Below are 24,641 nucleotides of genomic sequence, written 5' to 3' on the forward strand. Positions count from 1 at the left end.
AGGAAACCTCAAGTCCAAGTAGGTTAGGTGATTAGTATATGAAAGTTGTTCTAAAACTTTTTAGTCTCAGAAAGTACCATTTACAGTAGTGCTCCCAAAGTTGAAATATTTAGGTATAAATCTAAGAAAACATATATAGGATCTATAGTTAGAAAATTCTAAGGCACTGATAAAAATATACATACAAATATCTATAGGTTGAAAACTACAATGCAGTAATCAAACAGGATCTAAAGAAATGGAGAGATAGTCTGTGTTCATGGATTGAAATATTAAATGTTGTGATGTCAGTTCTTTCCAATTTGATCTATAGACTTGACACAGTCCCAAATCAAAATCCCGGCAAGCTAATTTGTAGATGTCAACAAACTGATTCTAAAATTTGTAATGAAAACCAGAGACCTAGCATAGTCAATGCTAGGTTCACCAATGAAGAAAATTGGCAAAGCTGTAGTACTCACACTACTTGGTTTCAAGACTTACTACAAGGCTACGGTAATCAAGATATTATGGTGTTGGTGAAAGAATCAACATAGATTAATAGAACAGAATGGAGAGACCAAGATAAATTCACACGAATATAGCCAACTGAGTTTTAACAAAAGATATTTTCAATAAATGGTGCTGAAACAATTGGATGTCCATATACAAAACTGATCCTAGACACAGACGTTATAGTTTATGCAATAATTAACTCAAAATGGAGCATAGACCTAAATATACAACATAAAACTTATTGAGGAAAACATGATATATGATATTGGGTTTGGTGATAAATTTTAAAATACAACATCAATATGATACATGAAAGAAAAATACTGGTAAGTTGTGACTTAGTTAAAATTTAAAACTTCTGTGAAAGACTTTATTAAAAGAATGGAAAGACAAGATACAAATGGGGAGAAAATATCTGTAAAACACATATCTAGCACTTGAATCCAAAATACACAAAGAACTCTTAAAACTCGACAATAAGAAAACCCAATTTAAAAATAGACAAAAGATCCAAAGAGACACCCCATCAAAGAAGATAAGCAGGTGGCAAAATTGACGTCTAAAAAGATGGTCAACATTGTGTATCATTAGAGAATTGCAAATTAAAATAATATGGTGAGGAATCAGATCCAAGATGGCCGACCACTAACAGCTCAGGATTGTAGCTCCCAGTGAAAGCTCAGAGAACGAGTTGATGCCACATTTTTAGACGAATTTTCATCACTCACCGATTAGCCGATTCCCGGTGGAGGAGCCCCACGGGTCGCCAGCGCGAGTCTTGTGGCCGCCGCAGTGGTTTTGCCGGCGTCTCGGCGCAGCAGCTCTTCACGCAGAGCCAACAGGACTGCTTCCCCTACTGACCGGAGTTTGGAGCTACGGGAAGTCAGAACCGCTTGTTGCAAACTCAAGAGGGAAGCCAGACCAGAGATTCCCGGGCAGAAGAGCACCATCAGTCTTATCGCTGCTATTTAGGCTGCCACAGTGGGTTGCTCGGATCCCAGCACTGGGAATCAATAAGTCGGACGTCGACTCAGAAACCTAATTAGAAAGGCGGTTCATCTACAATGAAGGGAAAAAAACAGCCTAAGAAGGCCGAGTATACTCAAAATCAGAACCCATCAGCAACGGAACAAGCCCTGATGGAAAAGGACTCATCAGTAACGGAACAAGCCCTGATGGAAAAGGACTGTGTTCCATTATCTGAAGTAGGCTTTAAATGGTGGATGATAAGAAACTTCTGGGAGTTAAAGGAACTTGTTCTAACCCAATGTAAAGAAACTAAGAACTTGGAAAAAAGGTTCGATGAAATGTTGAAAAGAATAGACAATATAGAGAGGAATACAAATGAACTTATGGAGTTGAAAAATACAACACGAGAACTTAGTGAAATATGTACAAGCTTAAACAGCCGAATGGATCAAGCAGAAGAAAGGGTATCAGAGGTCGAAGACCAACTTAATGAAACAAAACGACAAGACAAGAATAGAGAAAAAAGGATAAAAAGGAATGAGCAAAGTCTCCAAGCAATATGGGACTATGTGAAAAGACCTAATATACGCTTGATTGGTGTACCTGAATGTGACGGAGAGAATGAATTCAAGCTGGAAAATACTCTCCAGGACATTATCCAGGAAAATTTTCCTAATTTAGCAAATCAGGACACTATTCAACCCCAGGCAATACAGAGAACACCACAAAGATATTCCTCAAGAAGACCAACCCCAAGGCACATAATCGTTAGATTCACCAAGATCGAAACGAAGGAGAAAATATTAAGGGCAGCCAGAGAGAAAGATCAAGTTACCCATAAAGGTAAGCCTATTAGGCTTACAGCAGATCTCTCAATGGAAACCCTACAAGCTAGAAGAGAGTGGGGGCCAATATTCAATATACTTAATCAACAGAACTTTCAGCCCAGAATTTCATATCCTGCCAATTTAAGCTTTACATTTGAAGGAAAAATAAAATCTTTTAGGAACAAGCAAGTACTCAGAGATTTTATTACCACCAGGCCTGCTTTACAAGAACTTCTAAAAGAAGCATTATACACAGAAAGGAACAACCAGTATGACCCTTTCTAAAAATACACCAAAAAGTAAAGAGCATTAACATAAAGAAGAATTTTTATCAACGAAAGGACAAAATAGCCAGTTAATATCAAATGGCAGCAACCCTAAATTTAAATCGACCAAATCTCCCAATCAAAAGATACAGGCAAAATCCAACGGTATATCCAAAGATATACATAGACTCAAAATAAAGGGTTGGAAAAAAAAAAAAAGTACCAACCAAATGGAGAGCATAAGTAAATAAATAAAAAGCAGGAGTTGCAATTTTCACATTTGACAAAATAGATTTCAAAGCTACAAGGATACAAGGGTAAAAGGATTAATGTAATAATAAGAGATCTTAACACCCAGATACATAAGACCCATAATGAGATTTAGATTCAACGAGACAGAAAATTGATAACGATATCCGGGACTGGAACTAAGATCCAGAACAAATAAACTCAATAGAGCTCTCCATTTTAAACACACAAAATATACATTATCCACAAAATCTAATGATATATCTAAAGATATACAAAGACTCAAAACAAGGGGATGGAAAAAAAACTCACCAACCAAATGGAGAGCAAAAATAAATAAATAAAAAGCAGGAGTTGCAATTCTCACACTTAATAAAATAGATTTCAAAGCTACAAGAATGCAAGGGTAAAAGGATTAATGTAACAATAAGAGATCTTAACACCCAGATACATAAGACACATAATGAGATTTAGATTCAACGAGATAACAAATTGATAATGATATCCAGGACTTGAACTCAGAGCCAGAACAAATAAACACAATAGAGGTCTCCATTTTAAACACATAAAATATGCATTAACCACTTTAAACACTCAAAATATTGATCGGCCATTATTGAAACCCATTTTAGGAATGAAGTAATATTCCTTTTTTCCTCTTTTTCTTTTTTTCCCCTTCTTTTTCTCTTTTTCCCTCTAAAAAAAAAAAAAAAAAAAAGAGAAACTTGCTGATTTTTTTTTGGTCCAAAGAACTATCAGAAAGAGTTTGAGGAGACCACAAGCCCTGGACAGTGAGGAGGGAAACTTAGGACAGAGCCATAGAGGGAATCCCAAATCCTGTGCATATACTTGGATCAAATTTCTGGAAAAATAAAAATAATAATAATATGGTACCACTACTCACCAATGGACTGAAATTGAAAACACTGACCAAATTCTGGTGAGGATGTGAAGTAACAGGAACTCTCATTCATTGTTGGTGAGAATGTAAAATGTTACAGCCACTTCGGAAACCAGGCAGTTTCTTACAAAACTAAAGATGATCATACCATACAAATCAGCAGTTATGTTCCTAGATGTTTACCCAGCTAATTTGAAAACTCCTATTCACACAAGTCCTGTACACAAATGTTTATAGCGGCTTTATTTATAATTGCCCAAACTGGAAGCATCCAAGATGTCCTTCTGCAGGTTAATGGATAAACTATGGTACATTCATATAGTGAAATATTTTATTCAGTACTAAAAAGAAATGAGCTATGAAAAGACATGGATGAATCTTAAATGCCCATTGCAGAGTTTAAGAGATCAGCCTGAAAATGCTCTGTGAGTCCAGTTATATGACATTCCGGAAAAAGCAAAATCAGAGAGTCGGTAAAAATATCAATGGTTGCCAGGGATTCAGGGGAGCAAGGAGTTGAGAGGAAGTTTGGATAGGTGAAGAACGAGGGCCTTTTTTAGGATGATGAGTATGATACTGTGATGATGAATATAAGATTATTAAGCGTCTGTCAAAACCCATAGAACTATATAGCAGAAAGAGTGTATCTTAATGTGTACACATTTTTGAAAACTCATCGAGGAGATCAGAGATTCCAGGATGGAATGCAAAGTGTGGCAAAAGAGTCTAAATGTATTATAAATGTATGCAATTAATCTCACTGAAGAGAGTGAAGAAACAAGTTGCCAACCTTAGTAACCTTGGAAATGAGTGGTATTTGTATGACTATTTAGTCTTACTGTACTTACTTTAAGCTAAAGGAACTATCCATAAGCTTGTACTCTATTGATTAAGTTCTGTCCCATGGGGAACAATATATAGGTTAATAATGTTGAAACTGCTATGCATGTATACTAGAATAGAACAATTAAGAAAGTGGGTGGCAGTTGGCAGAAGTCAGGTTTTTCACTGTTGTAATGTTGGTTACAGGTAAGCAATGAGAGGCTGAAATGATCCATGTGGTAATAGATTCATGTTGGAGACATTTGTATGAACTCATGTTTAGCTTAATATATAGATATAGATGGTTGCATATGGAAATGTTTATAAATAAATGTATATGCACAGGTTAGTGTACATATTTACAATGTGCACTAAAAGCAGTGTGTACTAAAAGCGGTGAAACTCCAGTAGCAATTATACCTAGTCCTCAGATCTTGGGGAGTAGGATTCAGGAATATCCAATGTTAGGAATCAGGATTCTTTGGAAAAGTGGCTGATTCTAAGTCATGGGGTAGGACATATACCAGGTGTATGGAGCCTCTGTAGCAACAGAAAGTAAGAAAGTACTCAAAAAGACCAGGCGCTGTGGCTCACACCTGTAATCCCAGCACTTTGAGAGGCCAAGATGGGCAGATCACGAGGTCAAGAGATGGAGACCATCCTGGCTAACATAGTAAAACCCCGATTCTGCTAGAAATACAAAAATGAGCTGAGTGGGTGGTGTGTGCCTGTAGTCGCAGCTACTTGGGAGGCGGAGGCAGGAAAATCGCTTGAACCCGGGAGGCAGAGCTTGCAGTGAGCTGAGATCATGCGACTGCACTCCAGCCTGGCAACAGTGCAACTCCATCTCAAAAAAAAGAAAAGAAAGTACTCAAAAAAAAACAAAACAAGATACAATGATGGGAGTATGTTAGAGGGACATAGGAGTCAACTGAAAGTTCTCCAATGACCAAAGCTGGAACAGTTTGAGCAACAAAATAAAAGTATTGTTGGATCATAATCCAGTGTATAAGGTAAAAATCTGTGAATCCTTAATAATATAAACATATGATTGATGTTGGCCTTGGGGGAGAATAGATAAATCTCCCATACAGAAGAATTCCAAATAATTTACTTACACCCTCAAGGGAGTGGGTCATAGCTCTCCACTCCTTACGTTAGGCTGTTCATAGTGACTTTTCTTCAATGAGAATAGTACAGAAAGGGTAACATTACAATAAATGTTACCTTATGCCAGTTGACCAGGGTTAGCATCAACAGAAATGTCATGCATCCTTGTTATGATAGGATGAAAATGGCACTTTACCTGTGTGGTTTTTCTCCCCAAAACACATTATCCCAGTCAAATGAGAAATCAGATAAACCACAATTCTACAAAATATATGACCAGTAATCCTCAAAACTGTCAAGGGTTTAATGATGAACCCCAGCCCCCTAAAAGATTATGTCCACATCCTATCCTCTAGAACCTCTGAATGTGAACTTATATGTAAAATGCGCCTCTGCAGATGTCTTTATGTTCGGATTTTGAGATGATGATCATCCTGGATTATCTATGTGGGCTCTAAATCCAACAAGGCATGTCCTTATAAGACACAGAAGATAACCGGAAGAGAAGCAGGCCATGTGAAGACAGGCAGAAATTAAAATGATATAGCCACAAGCAAAGGGATCCCCACAGCCACCAGAACTTAGACAAGTCAAGGAATAATTCTCCCCTAGAGACTTCTAAGGGAGGGCAGCCCTGCTAATTACTTGATTTTTGGATTTCTGGTTTCAAGAACCATAAAAGAATAAGTTTCTGGTCACCTGAGGTCAGTGGTTCAAGACTAGCCTGGCCAATGTAGAGAGAGTGAAACCCTATCTCTACTAAAAATACAAAAATACAAAAATTGGCCGGGCGCAGTGGCACACACCTGTACACTCACCACTTTGGGAGGCAGAGGAAGGCAGATCACGAGATCAAGAGATTGAGACCATCCTGGCCAACATGGTGAAACGTTGTCTCTACTAAACATACAAAAATAAGCTGGGCGTGGTGGCACATGCCTGTAGTTCTAGCTACTCGGGAGGCTGAGGCAGGAGAATTGCTTGAACCTGGGAGGTGGAGGTTGCAGTGAGCCAAGATCACGCCACTGCACTCCAGCCTGTCAACAGAGTGAGGCTCTGACTAAAAAAAATAATAATTAGCTGGGCATGGTAGCACATGCCTGTAATCCCAGCTACTTGGGAGGCTGAGGCAGGAAAATCACTTGAATCTGGGAGGCGGAGGTTGCAGTGAGCTGAGCTTGCACCATTGCACTCCAACCTGGGCAACAGAGGGAGACTCCATCTCAAAAAAAATAAATAAATTTCTGTTTTTTAAGCCATCAAATTTATGGTGATCTGTTATAGCAGCCACAGGAGACAAATACACTTAATTAGAAACAAGGAAGGTCTAAGAAACTGTCACAACCAAGACTAGTCTAAGGAGAATAAATGTAATGTAATGTCCAAGATAGGACCCTGAAACAGAAAAAGGACATTAGGGAAAAACTGAAGATATCTGAGTGAAATATGGACTTTAGTTAATAATGTATTTATATTATTTCATTAATTGTTACAAAGGTATACTGACATAAAATGTCCATAATTGGAGAAACTAAGTATAGGACACATGGGAACCCTATGTACTATCTTTACAATTTGTCTATACATCTAAAACTGTTCTAAAATGAAAGGTGTATTTAAAAAAAAAAAGGAATGAAAAGGAATAGATACCTTTTCTAGGAATAAGCAGAATATTCCACTCCTGAAAAGCAAGGGTTTTCTTACTTTGGCAATTTCTGCTGAAGGAAGCCTGCCTACTAACAATACTCCACTCTTCCTCAAACATCCTATAGTCAGACTTCCTGTTCAAGGAAACATCCTATAGTCAGACTTCCTGTTCAAGGCAGGTGAGAACATTGGGAAAACAGACTTCTTCAGCTATAGCGGAAATCAATGCAATTATTCATTCTAAACAGATTAGCCCTTTGGCTTTCTTACTACTGGCCTGCCTTCCTGAATAATTCAGTCTTAAAGTCTTAAGACAGGGCCCAGGAAGGTATATGTACTAGGGTTTCTTGTACAATGATAGATTCTAGGGCTGAGGCAGGGAAAGCATAGAACAAGATGTGCTGGAACATCTTCCTGTACCAAAAAGTAAAGAAGAGCTCAAAGAATGAGGAGATTATATCTAAAGAATGCAGAAGCCACCTTGAAGGGGCACTCACTGGCCAATTCTTGAACAGTTTGAGCTTCAGACTAAATAGTCATATTATCAAATCATAGCTCCTTGAATAAAATAGGAACTCATGAGTACATAGTGATATAATAAATTAGTGGGGAGAAGAAAAGGAATAATGGAATTGGAAAGATCACCATTTGCAAACAGTCGTAATCAGTAGTCTTTCTAATTCCATGATTCCTATCTGATAGGATGCAGTGAGGAACACAGCAGCATTCCTATGACACTTGTTTCAAAAATGCATAACTGAAATCTAATTTTGAAGAAAAGAGAATTCCAAATTCAGGAACTTTCTACAGCATAACCCTCAAATTTATAAAGATTATGAAAGTCAAGGAAGAACTTTAGAACTATTCCAGATTTAAAGAGACTAGACAAACATGACAATTAAATGCAACACGTGATACTCTATTGGATGCCTTTGCTACGAAAGACATTAGTGGAATAATTGGTGCAACTTCACAGGCTAGTTAATTTGTCCATTTTGATGGTCGTATCATGGTTATTTGGGAGAATATTTTTATTGGAGGAATTATAAAGAAGTTATTATGGATGATGTGACATAATGTCAGCCACTTTCAAATTGGGAAAAAAACTATTTTTGAACTTTTCTGTAAGTTTGAAATTATTTTTAAAATTAATTTTTAAAGTTTTTAATAAAAGCCATTGTGAGTTGAATGGATAAGAGGAGAAGTTCATTTAGAATACTTCTGATCAATGAAATATCTCCAGACCTTGAGGAAAGTTAAAGATATTAAAGGGAAATACTGATGATAAAAAATCAATTCTAGAAGAAAGAGATTGTGGAAAGAAGTCTTGTAAGAAAAAATCTTATAAATAACCTTGGAAACTTTATATTGGGTGAGATTTGGTAGTTACTGCTTTTTGTTGGCCTGTTGTATTGCCAAATGTGGGAGTGGAAGTTTAGCATCCTGCTGGGTCTCACAGGGATTAGAGGGCAGAGGGCCAGCTAGCACCACCTTGTACCCACAAGAAGGTATATGGTGGTGCTAGTAAGCCCTCTCCCCACCTAGGTACCTCTGCCTAGGTGCTGCTTGATGGGGTGGAAGTTTAGCTAGTGCTAGGCCCTGGTAACACCAGGGAAACATGGAGGAGGGACAGTTTTTTAGAAGTGTAGAAGGAACTTGATTTTGTACATTAACTTAGGAGAACCTGCCAAAGATGAGGGAAAGAAAATTACCCAATAGAATTTAAAGAATAAATCCAAGTACCATTTTCCTACCCCTAGAGTTTGATCCTTGACATCTCAAGGCAGGCGGCTCATGCCTGTAATCTCAGCACTTCTGGAGGCCAAGGTGTGTGGATCACCTGCGGTCAGGAGTTTGAGACCAGCCTGACCAAAACGGAGAAACCCCATCTCTACTAAAAATACAAAAAATTAGCTAAGTGTGGGGGCAGGCACCTGTAACCCCAGCCCGTCGGGAGGCTGAGGCAGGAGAATCCCTTGAACCCAGGAGGCAGACGTTGCAGTGAGCCAAGGTTGCGCCATTGCACTCCAGCCTGGGCAACAAGAGCAAAACTCCATCTCGAAAAAAGAAAAGAAAAGAAAAACAGTTTTACGAAGGATAATCTTTGAAGGACCATTTAATTTATTATATTTCATCCAGCAATTTGAGACTAGAGAAATACGGTAAGATATACTTATTGGGTCTCCTCAAAGTTGGAATTAAGGATACCAAACAAAAGAAGCTGTGGAACTTTTTTTTTCATTAATAATAACGATCGGAGGGCAGAATATTTGCTGTGACTTGACCTAAAATACTGTGACATTCTTTTTTTTTCCCTTGAGATGGAGTCTTGCTCTGTCTCCCAGGCTGGAGTGCAATGGTGTGATCTCAGCTCACTGCAACCTCTGCCTCCTGGGTTCAAGCGATTTTCCTGCCTCAGCCTTCCGAGTAGCTGGGATTATAGGCATGTGCCATCACACCCAGCAAATTTTTTGTAGTTTTAGTAGATCCAGGGTTTCACCATATTGACCAGGCTGGTCTTGAAATCCTGACCTCATGATCTACCTGCTTTGGCCTCCCTTTGGGGAGGTGCTGGTATTACAGGCATGAGCCACCACGCCTGGCTCATTTTTTTAAATTCTAGAAACACTGCTGAAAATGATTGTTCTTTCCTATGTTGGCAGTTACATGTGGAACACTACTAAATCAAGAACATATATATATATGTATATATATATATAATTCTACCTATCTTAGTGTTCCACTAAGTTGCTAAACTCTTAAAATGGCTGAGTTTTCCCTCATTTACAAGTTGAAAGCCTAAAACTTAACAATAAAAATAAGAACTACCTCTTTGGAAACCATGTGATGATAGTACTGTTGTTCTTTGGGTGATAGAAAGGTTGATTAAAGTACCTGGAACACAATACCTTCAATAAGTATTTGCCATGAAACAAATGTTGGATAATCTGAAAAGTCTAGTACTAATTTCTGTTTGAGAGAAAAGTAAATGTCTTACCTCCTGATATTAAATTCTCATTCTCTTCTCAGTAGAGATTTTGGGATGTGATATTAATTGAATTTACTCACATTTATCTTGAATTGAGATCACATAGAGGGAAGGGAACATAATATTTAAACATTAAAATCAGTTTCATGTTTTGGCCACAATTTGAAAAATGTAGCATACAACATAGTTCCAGTGATTGCTACCCAAAATCTGTTGCCATTTGAAAAGCTCTTACTAGATTACTCTTTGAGTGGTTGGTTGCAAAGTAGAGAGTGATTTACATGATGTATCGCCTAGTTTACTTTTTAAGTTCATAGAAGAAATCCTTTCCAGCTCCTGGATAGATATATATATTTATCTCCACCATACACACACACACACACACACACACACACAGAGAGAGAGAGAGAGAGTTAGAGTTAGATTCTCTGTGGCTGCTGGAAAAAATAGAAAATTCTGCCCATTTATGGAAGAATTCCTCCCCCAACTACCCCTCCGCCCAAGCTAATATTATCAGAAAGTTGGTACATGTGAGCTTGTAAAATCTAAACTCTCTCTGCAGTCTGCTCATCCAGGTGCACAAATACCTTGGCTATAGGAAATAACATTGCTTCAAGTCATGTAATACTTTCTTATAGGAGCTAAAATATTGTATGAAATGTGGAAAGGGCAATGGCAGAGAAAGTTTTCTGTTTAAGAGGTCAATCACTGAAATGTCACCCAGAATGGAGTACAGTGGCACAATTTTGGCTCACTGCAGCCTTCTGCCTCCCAGGCTCAAACAATACTCCTTTCTCAGCCTCCTGAGTAGCTGAGATTACAGGCATGTGCCACTCCCACTCGGCTGATTTTTGTATTTTTGGTGGATACGGCGTTTCACCATGCTGGCCAAGCTTGTCTTGAACTCCTGACCTCAAATGATCCACCCACATCGGCCTCCCAAAGTGCTGGGATTACAGGTATGAGCCACCACTCCTGGCCAAGTTTTTAAATGTTTCGTAGAGATGAGGTTTCACCATGTTGCGCAGTCCGATCCTGAACTCCTGTCCTCAAGCAAACCACCCGCTTTGCCCTCCCAAAGTGCTAGGATTACAAGTGTGAGACACCATGCCTTGTCCATTTTTTTCTTTAATAATCTAAATTCAATCAATTTGTTTTCTTTTCAAATAATACTTATCTGAAACTAGCACAGACAGAAAAATGAGCGCCAGCAATGATTTTTTTTGGCATACCTGTTTTGTGAATGACGACATCCATTTATGTTCATTTATTAGATTACAGTTTATAAAGTGTGGCTATTTAGAACCCAGTGCATTCTGTAGTTCATAAAGTAGTATCATTGGACTTTTGAGTTAAAATCCTAGAAGGCTTTCTTTTATTTTCCCTACATGCTTACAGATATTAAAGAGTTGTGGAAACATCTTAGTGCTCCATGAAAAATATTTTCACCTGCTTGACCAGCACTATTGATAAAGTGATTGAATTCCTTCAAGGAGGACAAGCTGTTATGTCAGCTGAAGTGACACGTGCTTTAGGGACAAGGCAGTCACAGGTGTTAGTAACATATACTTTGCCAACAAAAGTTTGTAAGAAGATAACTTTTTAATTTTCAGCTTAGGATGAGTTTGAAAATACAAACATTTTACTTCTCTTACTATTAGAGGCAGTGAAAATGTTTTAAAGTAGCTGCTATGAAAACATGCTTTTTTCTGTGAATGGCAATACTACTTCCTCAGAGCATATATCAAGTCAGCTGTTTCAGGGAGCATTTCACATTCTGTGTGTATCCTGAGACCTAATTTTAGCAAATACAAATCATCTAAACTCTTCCAAATTCAATTTGATATCCTAACTGGGAATGACAGTGGAGCATAGTCTGAACCTTTCAGATCTGTGTATTTTACAGCTGATTACTTCTGATTAAGTCCAGTTTTGGTCATTTTAGACTAAATGGGAACTTCTTCTCTGATGTCATAATGTGACAGTGATTGATCTCCTTGGGGGTATTCTCTAAACTATAGTACTTGGTGCTTTGGGCCAGAGTTCTGTGTGTGTGCTCTTCCCTTTTTTGTCTTGTTCTCTCCCTATGTTCCTTTCGTTTTAATATTTTCCTCATTTTTCTGTTTTAAAAGAAAAATATGGGCCCCTTTAAACATGAGACCTCCTAAGAACAATCATAGATCATAGTTAATAATCTGTCTTAGGATAAACTTGTCCTCTACCATTTTATTTTATTTCAATTTTTAGAGTTAGATACCTACATTTTACTTTTATTTAATTTGACACTTATTTTACTTTATTTATTTATTTTTTGAGGCAGAGTCTTGCTCTGTTACCTAGGCTGGAATGCAATGGTGTGAGCTCGACTAACTGCAACCCCCGCCTCCTGGGTTCAAGCAATTCTCCTACCTCAGCCTCCCGAGTAACTGGGATTACAGGTGCCCACCACCACACCTGTCTGATTTTTTATATTTTTAGTAGAGACAAGGTTTCACCATGTTGGCCAGGCTGGTCTCGAACTCCTGACCTCAAGTGATCACTCACCTCAGCCTCCCAAAGTGCGGGGATTACAGGTGTCAACCACCATGCCTGGAAACATTTATTTATTTTTATTGATATATATTAGATATACATATTTTCAGGGCATATGTAATAATTTGATATTCATATAATCAAGTCTCCTTTACCATTTTTAGATAAGGTTAACTCATGAGCCAAAGAAGATAAGGCATCCTTACCTCTTTATTCCCTAGTGACTCATTTACTTTTCACTATTTAGTTTGCTCTCTTGGTGCCTTTCTTTCCCCTTCTCTTTTTAGTTTTTTATTGAAAGAAAATAAGGAATATTTTAAAGAGCAGTGAATCTTTAAATATTTCCTCTTCCATCTGCAAAATTAAATATTTGAAATAGCTCTTTATATTAAAATACCACTTGCAGCTTTTAATTTTAGAAACATCAGCACATTGACAAATCATTTATTGCTTATTTCAGGTACCCCAAATTTTCTTTGTAGAGGAAATATTCACTGTTCAAGCTTTAACTGATAAAGCTATATGTGCAGATAAAATAGAAAGATAAACATTGTTTCTCCCCTCATTTATAAATAAAAATCTTATGTAGTTGAAACTGGGTGAATATAGCTTTAAAACATAAGCTCATGCTTAGTGTTGGCACATTTTTTACTTCTTGTTGAAATAGATGTTCCTCCAGGCTGGGTGCGGTGGCTCAAGCCTGTAATCCCAGCACTTTGGGAGGCCGAGGCGGGTGGATCACGAGGTCAAGAGATCGAGACCATCCTGGTCAGCATGGTGAAACCCCATCTCTACTAAAAATACAAAAAAATTAGCTGGGCATGGTGGCGCATGCCTGTAATCCCAGCTACTCAGGAATTACAGGCAGGAGAATTGCCTGAAACCAGGAGGCGGAGGTTGTGGTGAGCCAAAATCGCGCCATTGCACTCCAGCCTGGGTAACAAGAGTGAAACTCCGTCTCAAAAATAAATAAATAAATAAATTAAATAAAATATATGTTCCTCCTATAAACACAGCTATAAAATAAGAAGTCTGATCCACTGTTTGGAATTTTTCAGTTGATGGTGCATTATGTAGTACTGTGTTAGAATTTACTGGTCTACAGTCTTGTGGTAGTGTTTTGCATTAAGATGAGTCAGTTTTCAGTGTTAAATAATTCCATGGTAACCTACTGGAAAAGAGTTTCTGCTTAAATGAATCAGAGTATGATGAGGCTTATTAATAAGGTTGATGTAGTTGAATCAACTTGAATATTTGAGAAGTGAGAGTTAACTTAAAAGACTTGAGAGAAGACCATGTTCTTCAAAACATCCATAGTCTCCAAATCTAGTAAAAGTGAAAATCAGTTCTCACTGTAATAGTCTATAAGGATTTTTCTTTGTTTTAAAATGTCTTTTTTTCTCTTCCTCCATATTGGCAACTGTTTTATGTTGTATATATCATACTCATTTAATACAACACTCTTATGAAGACATACACAGCTTAATAAAACCTTAGAGAGCAGGCCATCATGGTCATCATTTATAGAAATAGTTCTGACTACTACTGTGGCCTGTGCATATATACGAGCCCTAAGGTCCCCTGAGGGGTACTTTTTATAAGCTTAGTCAAGGTTATTAAAGCCAGAGGAAAACTTATATTCAGTCCTTCTACTGTTTTATTTATTACTCAATTTAATTTAGAAGTACCTTAAGACCTTGACCTACCTCAGTATGGTTCATCCATTGGTAGTGAATATTAATAGATGATTGAGATTTTTTGCAAGTCTTCTCCATTTATGCATTTATTTTTTCATATTCTGCTCTTTAAATTGTATATATATCATTGCAATGATAAACCAGTTTTATGTTATAAAGCATTTTTTCCTTAATGAGGTATAAATATCAGTTACAGTTAGTTTAGTTTCCTGTAGCAATGAAAGAACAAAGAGTAAGTCCAAAAACTCATCTAACCATACATACTATAATGTCCAGCATCTATACTAGGTATTGATAGTGTTTAATTTTTAATCCATATTATTGGTATGCCAGATGCTCTATATATACTACATAGGACTGCAAATTTCCTTTCAGGACCTAAAAGGGCTATTGTATTTATAATGCATATGTTTATAGCATTTTGTACATTTCAATGTGCATTCATATTGTTATATTTTTCTTCACTCTCAGAACAAGCCTGAGAAATAAATAAGCATTATCTTTTAGGTAAACCAAGGTTCAGGAAGATTGAATGTTTTGCCTACACAAAAATTCAGACCTCTAGATTTCTTGTTAATGTTCTATCTGATACTCTACAGAGAACAGTAAAATGGTATATTATTTCATAATAATAGATGTCAAACTTCTATACAAATCTTTATTTGCTAGCACTTATAATTTTTAAAATAACTTTTATATTATTTAAAAGAAAATTAGAAAAGCAGAATGCTTGTGTTTATATACTCTTGTAGTTTCCTTTATTAGCTCATACATTCAGTAAATACGAAGTACCTCTGTGTTCTAGGTATTGGATTGGTTGCTAAAGTACAAAACCAGTCTCAGCTTTCAAGGAGATCAGGCCATCAAGACACTGTTGTGTTACCCAACAGATGTGGACAGTGTGATATAGGCCAAGCTTGCTGAGGGCACAGGAAAAATATTTTTGTTTCTCCTGTTTGAGGGGTAAATGTGTGACTGGCACTGCCCTTTTTACTGCCATGAACACAGAAGTAATGCTCATATCTACAGCAAACAGCTTTGAAGCAACAAATCAACACACTTAGTGACAAAAAGAAAGAGCTGGGCTCAGTGGCTCACACCTGTAATCCCAGCACTTTGGGAGGCTGAGATGGGCAGATCACGAGGTCAGGAGTTTGAGACCAGCCTAACCAACATGGAGAAACCCCATCTCTATTTAAAAAGTACAAAAATTAGCTGGGTGGGGGTGGTGTGCGCCTGTAATCCCACCTACTCAGTAGGCTGAGGTAGGAAAATCGCTTGAACCTGGGAGGCATAGGTTGTGGTGAGCCAAGATCATGCCATTGCACTCCAGCCTGGGTGACAGAGCAAGACTCCGTCTCAAAAAAGAAAGAGCCTCGGACTTGATGACCCCCCTTCAGCCTCTTTACTAATCCCAGACTATCTACCTCTGAACATTTTGTGTTGGGGAAATAAAGTAATGCCCTGCTTTTTAACAGTCATACATAAATCAGAGTTTCAATTAATTGTAGACAAGTGTTTTCTGTCTCTATATTTTTTACTTATAATGGAAATTGAGCATGTACTAGACTAGAGAATGATATAATGAATTCACATTACCTAGTTATAATAGTAATCAATAATTAGCTAACCTTTTACATTCTTGCACATTCTCTCTTAGTAATTATAACCACGTTTAAGTATTCTATAATAAGTGTGTGAAAATACTGTGGAAGCACATGGAAGACAGTGACCAACATGGCCAGAGTTGGAAGGTCTTCAAAGAGGAGGTAGCATTGGCAGAATCTTTAAGGTCAAGTAGAGAATGGAAAGAGCATTTCTAGTTGGAGAACTAACATGTATAAAAGGGTTTTAAAAAGCATGGCATATCCAAAGAAGGGGAAAAAGATTACTGTGGCTGGAATATACAGATTGTCAGGTATGAGTGTCAGGATATGAGTCTAAAAAGATGGCTTCGTGCCAGATCATGAATGGACATACATATCATATCAAGAAATTTGATGCTTATTACATAGGTACCAGGAAGTGAATAATATGATTATATTTGGGTTTTATTTTATTTATTTTTAATTTAAATTTTTTTTTTGAGACAGAGTCTCACTCTGTCGCCAAGTTGGAGTACAGTGGCACAATCTCAGCTCACTGCAACCTCTGCCTCCTGGGTTTAAGTGATTCTCCTGCCTCAGCCTCCTGTGTAGCTGGGACTACAGGCACGCGCCACTGCAGCCAGCTAATTTTTGTATTTTTAGTAGAGACAAGGTTTCACCATGTTAGCCAGGATGATCTTGATTTCTTGATCTCTGGATCTGCCCACCTTGGCTTGCCAAAGTGCTGAGATTATAGGTGTGAGCCACCATGCCCAGCCTAGGTTTGGGTTTTTAAAAAAGAATAGTGACAGTAACATTTTTGGAGTATGGGATAAAGAGGAAAGTCAGTAAACTCTGCCAATGATTCGAGTAATTAGAAGGGCACTTGGTGGTTAACAATAGTGGTTTTAGGCAAGAGGAGATAAGTTTAAGAGATATTTCAGGGGAAGAACCCAACATGATTTGGTGCCTGGCTAGGATGTGGAGAAGGGAGATAGTCATAGAATGACTTGAGTAGATGTGATGATGCCAGGATTGAAGTAATACAGCAGAAGACAGGTTTGGAATAAGGGTATATGATGAGCTTAGTGTTTTAAGTGTGAAATGCTAATAGTTCATTCAGGTAGAATATTCATTGTGCCAACTGGAAATACAGAACTGGACCACAGGAGAATCTCACACTAGGGAGTTCTATAACTTGTCTTTCCTGCTAAATAATGTCATATGTCACAAGTTCATCTATATGACTCTCTCTCTATATATATATATGTAAGTATGCAAATACATACACATACATAGTTAATCCTCATTATTCACCAATTGCATATTTGCAGATCAGCCTGCTTTCTAAAATTTATTTGTAATCCCTAAATTAGTACTTGTGGTGCTTTTGTAATAATATGCAGGCATGCTAGGAGTGGTAAAAAATTTGAGTCACCTGATGTGCAAATTCTCAGCTGTAGTTGAACAAGGTGATACTCTGCCTTCTTGTTTTGGCTCTCATACTATAAAGAAGCATCTCTTTTGCAGTTTACTTAGTGCCACATTTTTCACATATTCTGTGCATTTTTTAGTAATTTTGCTTTTTTAAGCAAATGGCCACCAGTGTTGTGCCAAAGTGTTATGTAATATTCCTAAGTGCACGAAAGCTTTGATATATCTATGCAAGAAATATGTGTGTTAGAAAAGCTTTTCTCAATCATGAGTTGTGCTGTCAGCCATGGTTTTAGAGTTAATGAGAAAATATATATTAAGTACAGTATCTTTAAACAGAAATACAGATAAAACAAGGTTACGTATTGGCTGGTTGATGAAAATGTTGTGACCAGAGGCTCCTAGAAACCTAACCCTCTTTTTCATTTCCTCTAGAAGCAATTGTTCAGTGTTCACTAAGTCAGTATTTGTGGCAAATTAATAGACCATAATTACCACAGATAACAAGAATCAGTGTGTGTGTGCATGTGTAGAAAATCTGCTGCTCAAAATAACCCTTATATTTTTACAGTGTAGGCATTAGTCCTAATTTATACTTGAAATTATGATCACAAGAAATATATAACTCTTCATAGTGAAAAATGAATGCATACAAGATGAAAACAGTTTGCTGTTTTAGATCAGATGGATGATTCCATAGTCCTTAAGTCAGAAGGTTTTTCATAAAATGGAATATTGGAGAAGTACAGGTGACAATGACTGACAGCATCTAAATGATCATCTGTAGCACACTTGAGCATAATAGGGTTGTGAGCATCATATTGGTGGGCTGCCAATTTCTTTTATGGTTGATGTTATTCTCTTTAGCAAGCTTGCAACATTATCAGTTCCTGTTCTCTTAAAGAAATTTATTTTATCATAGTGTTTACGTGTGAGGAGATTTCATAATTGAAGACTAGTGTGTGTATGTACATTCATATCTGTCAATTTGCTTGAATATGACAGCTCAAAAGCATTCTTTAACCTTTCATTCACAAATGTTGGTTTATATCAGTAGAGGTGTTTTAAAATGACAGGTATTATGTGAGAATGAGAATTACCCATACTTTCTGACATATCATCAGTGTTTTGTTGAAAATTAACATTCAGCTTTACATCTCACATTTTACTGTCTGAAAATCTGAAAGCAGGGAATTGGCATTTACAAAGTCAAGGACAAGCCGACATTCAACCCCATGCATTGCCTATTACACTTCAAAGAGATTCTGTGCTTGTTAGCGTGTATCTGTTTTCTAATCACCTTTGTCCTTGGTATGGAAGATGTGCCTTGGTTATTGTCCTATAGGGCTATATAGTTAAATGCTTAAATAAAAATGATACAGACCTACATTTAGAGATTCTTGAAGTGGCTGATTTATTTGTGCTGTTTATGTTTCTTACCTGATCTTCTGACTGATTCTGTGGTCTTCTAACTAAGGTGGATGCTTTCTGTCTTTACCACAAACAGCATATTTTATGTTATTAAGAGTAGTTACGCAGCCTGGGTAGCAAGACATTATCTCTACAAAAAAATATAGAAAAAGGTAGTCTGGCATGGTGATATGTAACTGTGGTCCTAGCTACCAGAGAGGCTGAGGTGGGAGGATTGGTTGAGCCTGGGAGGTGAAGGCTGCGGTGATCCATGATCACACCACTGCACTCCAGCATGGGAAACTAAGTGAGACTCTGTCTCAAAAAAAGATCACAGCACTGCACTCCAGCCTGAGCAACTAAGTGAGACTCTGTCTCAAAAAAAAAAAAAAAAAAAAAAAAAAGCTAGAAAGCTAGACAAGGTGGCTTATGTATATAATCCCAGCACTTTGGGAGGCTGATGAGGGTAGATCACTTGAGGTAAGGAGTTAGAGACTGACCTGGCCAACATAGTGAAACCCCATCTCTACTAAAAATACAAAATTAGCCAGGTGTGGTGACTCATGCCTGTAATTCCAACACTTTAGGAGGCCAACACGGGGTGGATCACTTGAGTTCAGGAGTTCGAGACCAGTCTGGCCAACATGGTGAAACTCCATCTCTTCTAAAAATACAAAAATTAGCTGGCATGGTGGTGATCACCTATAATCCCAGCTACTATAGAGGCTGAGGTAGGAGACATGCTTGAACCTGGGAAATGGAGGCTGCAGTGAGCTAAGATTGTGGACTACACTTCAGCCTGGGTGGCAGAGTGAGACTCTATCTCAAAAAAACAAAACAAAATTAGCTGTGCATGATACTGGGTTCTATAATCCCAGCTACTTGGGAAGCTGAGGCAGGATAATCACTTGAGCCTGGGAGGCAGAGGTTGCAGTGAGCTGAATTATGCCACTGCAATTCAACCTGGGCAAAAGAATGAGACTTCGTCAAAAAAAAAAAAAAAAAAGTAATTGTGATAGCATCTTTTTCTCCTTATTTTTGGTAGATGACCATAATATTCACTCTTCACATGGAAATACCTCACAGATTTATTCTCGTGTACTATGACTACTGTATTAAAGTGGGTTTTTTTTTTTTTCCTTTTGAGACGGAGTCTCACTCTGTCGCCCAGGCTGGAGTGCAGTGGCACCATCTTGGCTCACTGTAACCTCCACCTCCTGGGTTCAAGCAGTTCTCCCTGCCTCAGCCTCCTGAGTAGCTGGGATTACAGGAACCTGCCACAATGCCCAGATTTTTATATGTTTAGCAGAGATGGGGTTTCACCATATTGACCAGGCTGGTCTCGAACTCCTAACCTCAAGTGATCTGCCTGCCTCAGCCTACCAAAGTGCTGGGATTACAGGCATGAGCCACTGCACCTGGCCAGGTATCTAAATTTAAGGATAGATGTTTTTTGGAACGATCCAAGATGGCTGATCGCTAACATCTCGGGATTGCAGCTCCCAGTGAAAGCGCAGAGAACGAGAGGACGCCACACTTTCAGACAAATTTTGGTCGCTCACGGAGCAGAAGATTCCCAGTGGAGGAGCTGCACGGGTCGCCAGCGTGACTCTTGTGGCCGGTGCAGCGGTTTTGCCGGCACCTTGGCGCGGCAGCTCTTGCTGCAGAGTAAACGGGACTGGTTCCCCTTCTGACCTACGTTTGGAGCTCTGGGAAGGCAAAGTCGCCTATTACGGATTCAAGAAGGAAACCAGACCGGAGATTCCCTGGGCAGAAAATCACCATCAGTCTTTTTTTTTTTTTTTTAAATTGAATTCCATTTAATTTACACATGTCACAAAATATTACCCTCTTATTCCCCACCCCACAAGCATTTTATTTTTTTATTTTTTTTATTTATTTTATTTTATTTTTTTAATTTTTTATTGGATTATAGGTTTTGGGGTACATGAGCAGAGCATGCAAGACAGTTGCGTAGGTACACACATGGCAGTGTGCTTTGCTTTTCTTCTCCCCTTCACCCACATTTGGCATTTCTCCCCAGGCTATCCCTCCCCACCTCCCCCTCCCACTGGCCCTCCCCTTTTCCCCCCAATAGACCCCAGTGTTTAGTACTCCCCTTTCTGTGGCCATGTGTTCTCATTTTTCATCACCCACCTATGAGTGAGAATATGCGGTGTTTCATTTTCTGTTCTTGTGTCAGTTTGCTGAGGATGATGTTTTCCAGATTCATCCATGTCCCTACAAACGACACGAACTCATCATTTCTGATTGCTGCATAATATTCCATGGTGTATATGTGCCACATTTTCCCAATCCAGTCTATTATCAGTGGGCATTTGGGTTGATTCCAGGTCTTTGCTATTGTAAACAGTGCTGCAATGAACATTCGTGTACATGTGTCCTTATAGTAGAACGATTTATAGTCTTTTGGATATATACCCAGTAATGGGATTGCTGGGTCAAATGGAATTTCTATTTCTAAGGCCTTGAGGAATCGCCACACTGTCTTCCACAATGGTTGAACTAATTTACACTCCCACCAACAGTGTAGAAGTGTTCCTTTTTCTCCACATCCTCTCCAGCATCTGTTGTCTCCAGATTTTTTAATGATCGCCATTCTAACTGGCGTGAGATGGTATCTCAATGTGGTTTTGATTTGCATCTCTCTGATGACCAGTGACGATGAGCATTTTTTCATATGATTGTTGGACTCATATATGTCTTCTTTCGTAAAGTATCTGTTCATATCCTTTGCCCACTTTTGAATGGGCTTGTTTGTTTTTTTCCTGTAAATCTGCTTGAGTTGTTTGTAAATTCTGGATATCAGCCCTTTGTCAGATGGGTAGACTGCGAAAATTTTTTCCCATTCTGTTGGTTGCCGATCCACTCTAGTGACTGTTTCTTTTGCCGTGCAGAAGCTGTGGAGTTTCATTAGGTCCCATTTGTCTATTTTGGCTTTTGTTGCCAATGCTCTTGGTGTTTTGTTCATGAAGTCCTTGCCTACTCCTATGTCCTGGATAGTTTTGCCTAGATTTCCTTCTAGGGTTTTTATGGTGCCAGGTCTTATGTTTAAGTCTTTAATCCATCTGGAGTTAATTTTAGTGTAAGGTGTCAGGAAGGGGTCCAGTTTCTGCTTTCTGCACATGGCTAGCCAGTTTTCCCAACACCATTTGTTAAACATGGAATCCTTGCCCCATTGCTTGTTTTTGTCAGGTTTATCAAAGATTGTATAGTTGTATGTATGTTGTGTTGCCTCCGGTGCCTCTGTTTTGTTCCATTGGTCCATATCTCTGTTTTGGTACCAGTACCATGCTGTTTTGATTACTGTAGCCTTGTAGTATAGTTTGAAATCCGGTAGTGTGATGCCCCCCGCTGTGTTCATTTTGCTTAGAATTGACTTGGCTATGCGGGCTCTCTTTTGGTTCCATATGAAGTTCATGGTGGTTTTTTCCAGTTCTGTGAAGAAAGTCAATGGTAGCTTGATGGGGATAGCGTTGATTCTGTAAATTACTTTGGGCAGTATAGCCATTTTCACGATATTAATTCTTCCTAACCATGAACATGGAATGTTTCTCCATCTGTTTGTGTCCTCTCTGATTTCGTTGAGCAGTGGTTTGTAGTTCTCCTTGAAGAGGTCCCTTACGTTCCTTGTGAGTTGTATTCCAAGGTATTTTATTCTTTTTGTAGCAATTGCGAATGGCAGTTCGCTCTTGATTTGGCTTTCTTTAAGTCTGTTATTGGTGTAGACGAATGCTTGTGATTTTTGCACATTGATTTTATATCCTGAGACTTTGCTGAAGTTGTTTATCAGTTTCAGGAGTTTTTGGGCTGAGGCGATGGGGTCTTCTAAGTATACTATCATGTCGTCTGCAAATAGAGACAATTTGGCTTCCACCTTTCCTATTTGAATACCCTTTATTTCTTTTTCTTGCCTGATTGCTCTGGCTAGAACTTCCAGTACTATATTGAATAGGAGTGGTGAGAGAGGGCATCCTTGTCTAGTACCAGATTTCAAAGGGAATGCTTCCAGTTTTTGCCCATTCAGTATGATATTGGCTGTTGGTTTGTCATAAATAGCTTTTATTACTTTGAGATACGTTCCATCGATACCGAGTTTATTGAGGGTTTTTAGCATAAAGGGCTGTTGAATTTTGTCAAATGCCTTCTCTGCGTCAATTGAGATAATCATGTGGTTTTTGTTTTTGGTTCTGTTTATGTGGTGAATTACGTTGATAGACTTGCGTATGTTGAACCAGCCTTGCATCCCTGGGATGAATCCTACTTGATCATGATGAATAAGTTTTTTGATTTGCTGTTGCAATCGGCTTGCCAATATTTTATTGAAGATTTTTGCATCTATGTTCATCATGGATATTGGCCTGAAGTTTTCTTTTCTCGTTGGGTCTCTGCCGGGTTTTGGTATCAGAATGATGATGGTCTCATAAAATGATTTGGGAAGGATTCCTTCTTTTTGGATTGTTTGAAATAGTTTTAGAAGGAATGGTACCAGCTCCTCCTTGTGTGTCTGGTAGAATTCGGCTGTGAACCCGTCTGGACCTGGGGTTTTTTTGTGAGGTAGGCTCTTAATTGCTGCCTCAACTTCAGACCTTGTTATTGGTCTATTCATAGTTTCAGCTTCCTCCTGGTTTAGGCTTGGGAGGACACAGGAGTCCAGGAATTTATCCATTTCTTCCAGGTTTACTAGTTTATGTGCATAGAGTTGTTTGTAATATTCTCTGATGATGGTTTGAATTTCTGTGGAATCTGTGGTGATTTCCCCTTTATCATTTTTTATTGCATCTATTTGGTTGTTCTCTCTTTTCTTTTTAATCAGTCTGGCTAGTGGTCTGTCTATTTTGTTGATCTTTTCAAAAAACCAGCTCTTGGATTTATTGATTTTTTGAAGGGTTTTTCGTGTCTCAATCTCCTTCAGCTCAGCTCTGATCTTAGTAATTTCTTGTCTTCTGCTGGGTTTTGAGTTTTCTTGATCTTGCTCCTCTAGCTCTTTCAATTTTGACGATAGGGTGTCAATTTTGGATCTCTCCATTCTCCTCATATGGGCACTTATTGCTATATACTTTCCTCTAGAGACTGCTTTAAATGTGTCCCAGAGGTTCTGGCACGTTGTGTCTTCGTTCTCATTGGTTTCGAAGAACTTCTTTATTTCTGCCTTCATTTCGTTGTTTACCCAGTCAACATTCAAGAGCCAGTTGTTCAGTTTCCATGAAGCTGTGCGATTCTGGGTCAGTTTCTGAATTCTGAGTTCTAACTTGATTGCACTATGGTCTGAGAGGCTGTTTGTTATGATTTCAGTTGTTTTGCATTTGTTGAGCAGTGCTTTACTTCCACTTATGTGGTCAATTTTAGAGTATGTGTGATGTGGTGCTGAGAAGAATGTGTATTCTGTGGATTTGGGGTGGAGAGTTCTGTAAATGTCCACCAGGTTTGCTTGCTCCAGGTCTGAGTTCAAGCCCTGGGTATCCTTGTTGATTTTCTGTCTGGTTGATCTGTCTAGTATTGACAGTGGAGTGTTAAAGTCTCCCACTATTATTGTGTGGGAGTCTAAGTCCTTCTGTAAGTCATTAAGAACTTGCCTTATGTATCTGGGTGCTCCTGTGTTGGGTCCATATATGTTTAGGATCGTTAGCTCTTCTTGTTGTATCGATCCTTTTACCATTATGTAATGGCCTTCTTTGTCTCTTTT

General features: G+C 38.3%; 1 protein-coding gene across 38 annotated transcripts in view; it reads left to right on the forward strand.

Annotated features, from left to right (window-relative positions):
* PEAK1 (pseudopodium enriched atypical kinase 1) overlaps nt 1–24,641 on the forward strand; it is a 308,653-nt gene that overhangs the window by 116,062 nt on the left and 167,950 nt on the right. The gene's annotated exons all lie outside the window — the stretch shown is intronic.

The sequence above is a fragment of the Callithrix jacchus genome, chromosome 8, assembly GCF_049354715.1.
Source record: "Callithrix jacchus isolate 240 chromosome 8, calJac240_pri, whole genome shotgun sequence".
NCBI lineage: Eukaryota > Metazoa > Chordata > Mammalia > Primates > Cebidae > Callithrix > Callithrix jacchus.